This window comes from Dendropsophus ebraccatus, chromosome 4, assembly GCF_027789765.1.
Source record: "Dendropsophus ebraccatus isolate aDenEbr1 chromosome 4, aDenEbr1.pat, whole genome shotgun sequence".
NCBI classification, from domain to species: Eukaryota; Metazoa; Chordata; class Amphibia; order Anura; family Hylidae; genus Dendropsophus; species Dendropsophus ebraccatus.
Genome location: NC_091457.1, coordinates 145773969 through 145784143, shown reverse-complemented (window position 1 = coordinate 145784143; position 10175 = coordinate 145773969).

Below are 10175 nucleotides of genomic sequence, written 5' to 3'. Positions count from 1 at the left end.
TGCGTGGAGGTGCCGGGCGGGCGGGAAGTGGGGCGAGGTGCAGGTCGGTCGGCAGTCCCCCAGAGCCGCGACCGACCTTCCCCAGCTGTACACATAGCGTTCCGTTCCCCTACCGGCCACACATGCAGGTCCCGGTCTCTGCAGGAGGCTGCAGGGACTGTAGTGGTGATAGCGTCGCTGCCATTACTGGAGCTGTACAGCAGGATCTTCACCCCTGATCCCGCTGTACAGCTCCAGTAATGGCAGCGACGCTATCACCACTACAGTCCCTGCAGCCTCCTGCAGAGACCGGGACCTGCATGTGTGGCCGGGGTGAGGGGAGGAGGGCTATGTGTACTCCTTTCCCAATCATTCCCAGCTGCCCCAGTCGCCCTCCATCTCCCCCAGTCGCCCTCCATCTCCCCCAGTCGCCCTCCATCACCCCCAGTCCCCCTCCATCACCCCCACTCCTCCTTCAGTCACCCCCAGTCGCCCTCCATCACCCCCACTCCTCCTTCAATCACCCCCACTCCCCCTTCAGTCACCCCCAGTCGCCCTCCATCACCCCCACTCCTCCTTCAGTCACCCCCAGTCGCCCTCCATCACCCCCACTCCTCCTTCAGTCACCCCCACTCCTCCTTCAGTCACCCCCACTCCTCCTCCATCCACCCCCAGTCCCCCTCCATCACCCCCAGTCGCCCTCCATCACCCCCACTCCTCCTTCAGTCACCCCCAGTCGCCCTCCATCACCTCCACTCCTCCTTCAGTCGCCCTCCATCACCCCCACTCCTCCTTCAGTCGCCCTCCATCACCCCCACTCCTCCTTCAGTCGCCCTCCGTCACCCCCAGTCGCCCTCCGTCACCCCCAGTCGCCCTCCGTCACCCCCAGTCGCCCTCCGTCACCCCCAGTCGCCCTCCGTCACCCCCAGTCCCCCTCCATCCCCCCCCTAGCTGCCCATCTATACCTGTACTACTACACCCCTCATCTGTACCTGTACTACTACTACACCCCTCATCTGTACCTGTACTACTACTACACCCCTCATCTATACCTGTACTACTACTACACCCCTCATCTATACCTGTACTACTACTACTACATCCCTCATCTGTACCTGTACTACTACACCCCTCATCTTTACCTGTACTACTACTACTACACCCCTTATCCACTATACCTCCACTACTAAACACACAAAGAAGATCTCCTATACTATATGGGGGCCCAGAATGGCACACAGGGAGCTTGTCTACTACAGGGGAGCACTGTTACAGTGAGAAGCAATACAGTTGTCTCAAATGTCATTAAAATAGTATCTGATGCTGCAAGGACAAAACTATTCTGTTTATTTAGCAAAAAGGAAAAAAAAAATCGAGATTTAAATCGAGAATCGTCCAAAATTTTAAAAAAATCGAGATTTTATTTTTTGGCCATATTGCCCAGCTCTAATTGCAACCCTAGTCAAATAAGTGAGTTCTAACAAAACATGTCTCAACATCTCCCTCCTCAGGGGGAGCAATTAGTTATAACAGTTATCATAACCATTGAAATTAGGCTATTCAGGGCACACAAGCACATTACAATTCTGGTAGGTAACTCAAAGCAAACCCATAGCAAACTTGATTGTCCTCAGTAGCTTCCGACCACGCCTAATGGATTACCTTTTTAGAGGAGTATTCTCATTTGGGCAAGGGTCTGTTTCTATAACCTCTATGTTTCTATAACACAATTTAAACACGCCTGGGATATACATACATCTATCCTAAGATAATAAAGAAAATACTAAAAGGGCAGACTAGATGGACCCAGTGGTCTTTTTCTGCCGACGATCTTCTATGTTTCTAGAGAGTAAGGGTCCTATTACACGGGCCGATGGGGACCTGATAATAACTGTTAACGAGTGCTGATCTGCTAGATCGGGGCTTATTTACTGGGCCTATTACACTGCCCGATAGTCGTTTAACAAGGGCTGCATGGATATCGTCTGCTCAGACAGGCTGCTCTGAAGCTGGAGCGTGCAGGACCCAGTGAGAAGCAGAGCGCAAAGGGAGTCCTGCAGCATGGGTAGGTAATGTATACAGTTTGGAAATCATCAACCACCGACCGTAGCGATGCGCGGTCGGCGCCCGACAATTATAGGTCCAAACCTATATCAACGATCAGCCGATGATCATTGTTATTGGCTTATCGTTGTGTTTATTACACGGAGCAATAATCGGCCTGTGTATCGTTCTGTGTAATATGGCCGTTACTTGTTCATGGGAGTCTGACTGCTGCAATCCCTGCTGGACAGAGGTGGCCAGGGTTTCACTCATTCCCTATGGACTTTCTAAATGTTACACATGAGAGGAGTTTGTCAAAGTTCTTAAATGCAGACCCACTCCCATGGTTGTTCTTTACTTCATGTCCTGCCTAGTATATTATCCCATCTCATAATATGCTCATATACTGTTTTGGCTACGACTGAAAACTGCTGTATATGATATGTAAATATTGTATACACTCAAATGACCAAAATGTAGTTACTATCTGACCATTGAAGTTAACGTGGCCTGTGTCTTTGTGGGCGTGGATACGTCGGCATTTCATTTTTACAGTTTCCTGTTTCTTTTCTTCAAAAATGGTGGTGTGAATGAGCCCATAGACAGTTATGGAGCAGTAGTACCGGAGAGGGGTAGAAACCTGGGGCAATAAGACAGGACATAGTGGCCCCTCTATCTACCTCCTGTAGATCCTCTATTACAGAAGTGGGGAAGACAGGAATAGAGATGAGCGAACCTGGAACATGCTCGAGTTGATCCGAACCTGAACTTTCGGCATTTGATTAGCGGTGGCTGCTGAAGTTGGATAAAGCCCTAGGGCTATGTGGAAAACATGGATATAGTCATTGGCTGTACCCATGTTTTCCAGACAACCTTAGAGCTTTATCCAAGTTCAGCAGCCACCGCTAATCAAATGCTGAAAGTTCGGATCGACTCGAACCTGAACCTGGTTCGCTCATCTCTACAGGAGGCAGCACTGCTGGATGTGGGTATATAGAGGGATAGACATAGGAGGCCACACCACTGGCCAAGGGTATATAGAGGGATAGACATAGGAGGCAGCACTGCTGGCCAAGGGTATATAGAGGGATAGACATAGGAGGCCACACCACTGGCCAAGGGTATATAGAGGGATAGACATAGGAGGCAGCGCTGCTGGCCAAGGGTCTATAGAGGGATAGACATAGGGAGGCAGCACTGCTGGACAAGGGTATATAGAGGGATAGACATAGGGAAGCAGCGCTGCAGGACAATGGTATATAGAAGGATAGACATAGGAGGCCACACCACTGGCCGAGGGTATATAGAGGGATAGACATAGGAGGCAGCAATGCTGGATAGGACTTGGGGTGGTCTTGCATATCGATTGATACCGCAAAGGAGAGATAATACGGACAACAGAACTGCAGACAAGGGACAGAATGTGATAGCAGTACTACAGGAGAAGGCAGGCGGTACTGCAAGAGAGGGAGGGGTAGAGTGAGGTGCAATATACTACACACCCACACATATATATTCTCCACACAATGGGGGAGATTTATCAAACATGGTGTAAAGTAAAACTGGCTCAGTTGCCCCTAGCAACCAATCAGAATCCACCTTTCATTCCTTACAGACTCTTTGGAAATGAAAGGTGGAATCTGATTGGCTGCTAGGGGCAACTGAGCCAGTTTCACTTTACACCATGTTTGATAAATCTCCCCCACTAGTGTGTGTATATAGATAGATACATATCTCCTTTGCCCTATAAGTCATGGATTTGCTGGTATTCTTCCTTATCAAGAGGAAATAAAATCAACATTAAAAATGTAATGTAAATGCAGTTAATTTGGCCTTTAGGCTCTGTTTTCATTAGCATTATAGCCTCCCTATAACCCAGCCGTAGGAATCATGCCGGATCTGTGTACAGACTGATCGTAATGATTCCAAACAGATCCTATCAACCCATTGGACTTCAAATCTTAGAATACTGGAAAGCTCTAAGTGCGAGTGCAAAATATAAAATCGGGGCGCCTCCTGGTGTAGAAAGGTCAAACCAGCAACGTTTGTGACAGGGTGTAATTGTGTGCGCTCATCTGAGTAAGTTGTGCAAGAGAATAGGCAAAACACAATGGTAGACAAACTAATGCGGACACTGCAGCCGATCCATGGGAGCCACTGCCAGGGTGGATAGAAGCAATGAGGAAATCCACACAGGATCACTGGACCAATGATCTCCCAGTGGTAAGGGTCAGCGCAGGTGTGACTGTAGCGTATTCAGAGGGATCCGGAATATGGTGACATCAGACAGTATATTTATTTGCAACACTTTTTTGGCCCGTGACATGACAGGCCTTCCTCATGCAATTGTTGCATGAGCAAATAAATTATACTAAAGTTGAATAAATTTAAAGCTACTCTGTACCCAAAATCTGCCCCCCCCCCCCCCCAAACCACTTGTACCTTCTGATAGCTGCTTTTAATCCAAGATCTGTCCTGGGGTCCATTCGGCAGGGGATGCAGTTATTGTCCTAAAAAAACAACTTTTAAACTGGCAGCCCCATGCCTAAAGGGAGTATCTGTGCCCTAACTTTGCACCACCCCTCCGTCCCTCCTCCCCACCCTCTTCATCATAAGGAATGTCTCTGGAACATTTTCTCCATGCTGAACATTTGCACAGGTGTCTGAACGATCCAGCTCGTGTGCCTGTCTGACACAGCTGAGGAATAGGAGACAATCTGCCTGGAGCATTCCTAATGATGAGGTGGGGAGGAGGGACGGAGGGGTGGTGCCAGCCTAATGCATACACAATCCAGGCCACTCCCATAGGGCACGGGGCTGCCAGTTTAAAAGTAGTTTTTTAGGACAATAACTGCATCACCTGCTGAACGGACCCCAGGACAGATCTTGGGGGGGGGGGTCAGATTGTGGGTAAAGAGTTGCTTTAAAGTGTTAGGGAGGGCTGGGAGAGTAATCGAATTACTTTGATTAATTCACCTAGATTTTGAGAATTGATTTCAATTTCTCTGAATACCGCAAATTCAGTTTTCAAAGGAGGAAAAAAAAAAGTGAGTTCGGACCTACAGGGAGAGCAGTGGTGCTTCGGACAAGCTGCTGCTCCTGCAGGTCAGAGCAGGACCGCCCACCCAGAAGATTGCAGCCACCGCCTGTCCCCATATACCCACCCATAAGATCACCACCGGCCCACACCTGCAAGATGCCCATCAGCACCGAAGACCTTCCCCCACCACACCTACCAGGTAACTAATACTACTCCCATTATCATTGCTACTACTACCCCCACTCCTGAAACTACTGCTCCCATTATCATTGCTACTACTACCACCCCCACTCCTCATACTACTGCTATTATCATTGCTACTACTACCCCCACTCCTCATACTACTGCTCCCATTATCATTGCTGCTACTACTACCCCCACTCCTCATACTACTACACCCATTATTATTGCTACTACTACCCCCACTCCTCATACCACTGCTCCCATTATCATTGCTACTACCACCCCCACTCCTCATACTACTGCTCCCATTATCATTGCTACTACTACCCCCACTCCTCATACTACTGCTCCCATTATCATTGCTACTACTACCCCCACTCCTCATACTACTACACCCATTATTATTGCTACTACCCCCACTCCTGATACTACTGCTCCCATTATCATTGCTACTACTACCCCCACTCCTCATACTACTACACCCATTATTATTGCTACTACTACCCCCACTCCTGATACTACTGATCCCATTATCATTGCTACTACTACCCCCACTCCTGATACTACTGCTCCCATTATCATTGCTACTACTACCCCCACTCCTCATACTACTCCCATTATCATTGCTACTACTACCCCCACTCCTGATACTACTGCTCCCATTATCATTGCTACTACTACCCCCACTCCTGATACTACTGCTCCCATTATCATTGCTACTACTACCCCCACTCCTCATACCACTGCTCCCATTATCATTGCTACTACTACCCCCACTCCTCATACTACTGATCCCATTATCATTGCTACTACTACCCCCACTCCTGATACTACTGCTCCCATTATCATTGCTACTACTACCCCCACTCCTGAAACTACTGCTCCCATTATCATTGCTACTACTACCCCCACTCCTGAAACTACTGCTCCCATTATCATTGCTACTACTACCCCCACTCCTGATACTACTGCTCCCATTATCATTGCTACTACTACCCCCACTCCTCATACTACTCCCATTATCATTGCTACTACTACCCCCACTCCTGATACTACTGCTCCCATTATCATTGCTACTACTACCCCCACTCCTCATACTACTGCTCCCATTATCATTGCTACTACTACCCCCACTCCTGATACTACTGATCCCATTATCATTGCTACTACTACCCCCACTCCTGATACTACTGCTCCCATTATCATTGCTACTACTACCCCCACTCCTCATACTACTGCTCCCATTATCATTGCTACTACTACCCCCACTCCTGATACTACTGATCCCATTATCATTGCTACTACTACCCCCACTCCTGATACTACTGCTCCCATTATCATTGCTACTACTACCCCCACTCCTCATACCACTGCTCCCATTATCATTGCTACTACTACCCCCACTCCTCATACTACTGATCCCATTATCATTGCTACTACCACCCCCACTCCTGATACTACTGCTCCCATTGTCATTGCTACTACCACCCCCACTCCTGATACTACTGCTCCCATTATCATTGCTACTACTACCCCCACTCCTGATACTACTGCTCCCATTATCATTGCTACTACTACCCCCACTCCTGAAACTACTGCTCCCATTATCATTGCTACTACTACCCCCACTCCTGATACTACTGCTCCCATTATCATTGCTACTACTACCCCCACTCCTCATACCACTGCTCCCATTATCATTGCTACTACTACCCCCACTCCTGATACTACTGCTCCCATTATCATTGCTACTACTACCCCCACTCCTGATACTACTGCTCCCATTATCATTGCTACTACTACCCCCACTCCTGATACTACTGCTCCCACTATCATTGCTACTACTACTCCCACTCCTGATACTACTGCTCCCATTATCATTGCTACTACTACCCCCACTCCTCATACTACTACTCCCATTATCATTGCTACTACTACCCCCACTCCTCATACTACTGCTCCTATTATCATTGCTACTACTACCCCCACTCCTCATACTACTGCTCCCATTATCATTGCCTCCTCATATTACTACTCCCACTACTGCTGCTCCTCTTATCTACAACTACACCCCTCATCCACTATGCCTTTACAACTACTACCATCATAATTAGCAAAATATAAAAACATTTTTTTAAAAATCGAGATTTGAATCGAGAAAAATGTTTTAAGAATCAGATTTTCTTTTTTGCCCTAGTGTTAGGCCTCATTCACACATTCAGTGATTTTTCATGGGCCGCGAAACCTCCTGCTATTTTTTCTCTCTGATCCGTGGAAAATGATCCGTATTTGCATCCGTATCCATAAAGCTTCCTGGTTACAGCCGAGCCATGAAGGTCATGTGACCCCCCACTGACATTTTCATCTGTGATCTTTATTGACAACATGGATGTGGCATCCGTAAAAATCACGGATCCCATAGAGTCCTATGGGCTGATCCGTGCCGCAATGTCAATCCACACTAGGACCTGTCCAGAACGGATTGCGGATCAAAATGAAAACAAACTGTATGAATAATCCAATATAAGTCAATGTGCTTTATCTTGAATCGTGATTGTGGATCTGCAATCACCGAAACTTTACAGGATGTGTGAATAAGGTCTTAGGGGGAGATTTATCAAACATGGTGTAAAGTGAAACTGGCTCAGTGTCCCCTAGCAACCAATCAGATTCCACCTTTCATTTTCCAAAGAGTCTGTGAGGAATGAAAGGTGGAATCAGATTGGTTGCCAGGGGCAACTGAGCCAGTTTCACTTTACACCATGTTTGATAAATCTCCCCCACAGTGTTTAAAAAAAAGTAAAGAAAAAACTTTTGAGGTGTCACACACACTTTAAAACAGGGCCGGGACAAGGAGTTTTGGTGCCCTAGGCAGAGAAGACAAATGGCGCCCCCCCCCCCCCCCCCCAGAATAGACTGTACGCTATGCGGGGACAGCCAGGAGGCTATACTGTATGTGGGGGTAATGTATACTGTACCCCCTGACTGTAGCAGGACCTTGTATACTGTACCCCCTGACTGTAACAGGACCATGTATACTGTACCCCCTGACTGTAACAGGACCATGTATACTGTACCCCCTGACTGTAACAGGACCGTGTATACTGTACCCCCTGACTGTAACAGGACCATGTATACTGTACCCCCTGACTGTAACACACCATGCCACCTGAATGTAGTAGTGTCACACATGGCATCCTGAGAATTTAGGTGTCACACACCAGGCCCCTCGGGTATAATGATGGTGCACATTGTGCTATAGGTATAACAGGAATATACAGCGTTACAGACTTCAGGAACAGAGAAAATGATGCAGCACAGGAGCCTCCCCTATACCATGACAGCACAGTCACAGCGCCATATACACATCATATACTGATCCTGCCACATACACCTCCCCTATACCATGACAGCACAGTCACAGCTCCATATACACATCATATACTGATCCTACCACATACACCTCCCCTATACCATGACAGCACAGTCACAGCGCCATATACACATCATATACTGATCCTGCCACATACACCTCCCCTATACCATGACAGCACAGCGCCATATACACATCATATACTGATCCTGCCACATACACCTCCCCTATACCATGACAGTCACAGCGCCATATACACATCATATACTGATCCTGCCACATACACCTCCCCTATACCATGACAGCACAGTCACAGCGCCATATACACATCATATACTGATCCTGCCACATACACCTCCCCTATACCATGACAGCACAGTCACAGCGCCATATACACATCATATACTGATCCTGCCACATACACCTCCCCTATACCATGACAGCACAGTCACAGCGCCATATACACATCATATACTGATCCTGCCACATACACCTCCCCTATACCATGACAGTCACAGCGCCATATACACATCATATACTGATCCTGCCACATACACCTCCCCCAGGGCCGGCGTCAGCACCCGGCTAAGTAGGGCAAATGCCGGGGCCCCCAGCTCCTCTAGGGGCCCACTCCCGTTTGTTACTACATTTTTTTTGTTAGTAAAAAAGAAAAAAAAGTGTAGTAACAGAGAGGACTGGGCCCCTAGAGGCCGCATGTGACAGTTAGGGGCCCGCCGATCCATACTGGGGCCCCCGAGCACCTGTCTTCCATCACAAATCTTCCCTACAGCCGAGTAGGAAAGAGGACCTTTGAGTCTGAAGGACCTTTGATGATGTCACGGGTCATGTGATCGGACACATGACCTGATAGAGGGCAGCAGGTAGGCTCTGCAAACTAAGTGTCCTGTATGTGCTGGTTCTTCTACTTGTTTTGTGTATAGAGGTCCTGCTGTAATATATCTATATCTATTACAGCAGTATATATATATATATATATATATATATATATATATATATATATATTACAGCAGGACCTCTATACACAAAACAACTAGATATCTGTATCTCTCTATCTATCTATCTATTTCCCTATCTATCTATCTATCTATCTATCTATCTATCTCTCTATCTATCTATCTATTTCCCTATCTATCTATCTATCTATCTATCTATCTATCTATCTATCTATCTATCTATCTATCTATCTCTCTATCTCTCTATCTATTTCCCTATCTATCTATCTATCTATCTATCTATCTATCTATCTATTTCCCTATCTCCTCTCTATCATATGAACATGGTGAGACCTCTAGTTCTCCTATATTCAGGCCCTGCAGTGATATACAGTGTGTGTGTGTGTGTATATATATATATATATATATATATATATATATATATATATATATATATATATACACACACTGTATATCACTGCAGGGCCTGAATATAGGAGAACTAGAGGTCTCACCATGTTCATATTATAAATATATATATATATATATAAAATGCTGGTGCTGCTAGTTCTCTAGTATACAGCTCCTGCTCTGTGTGTATGTA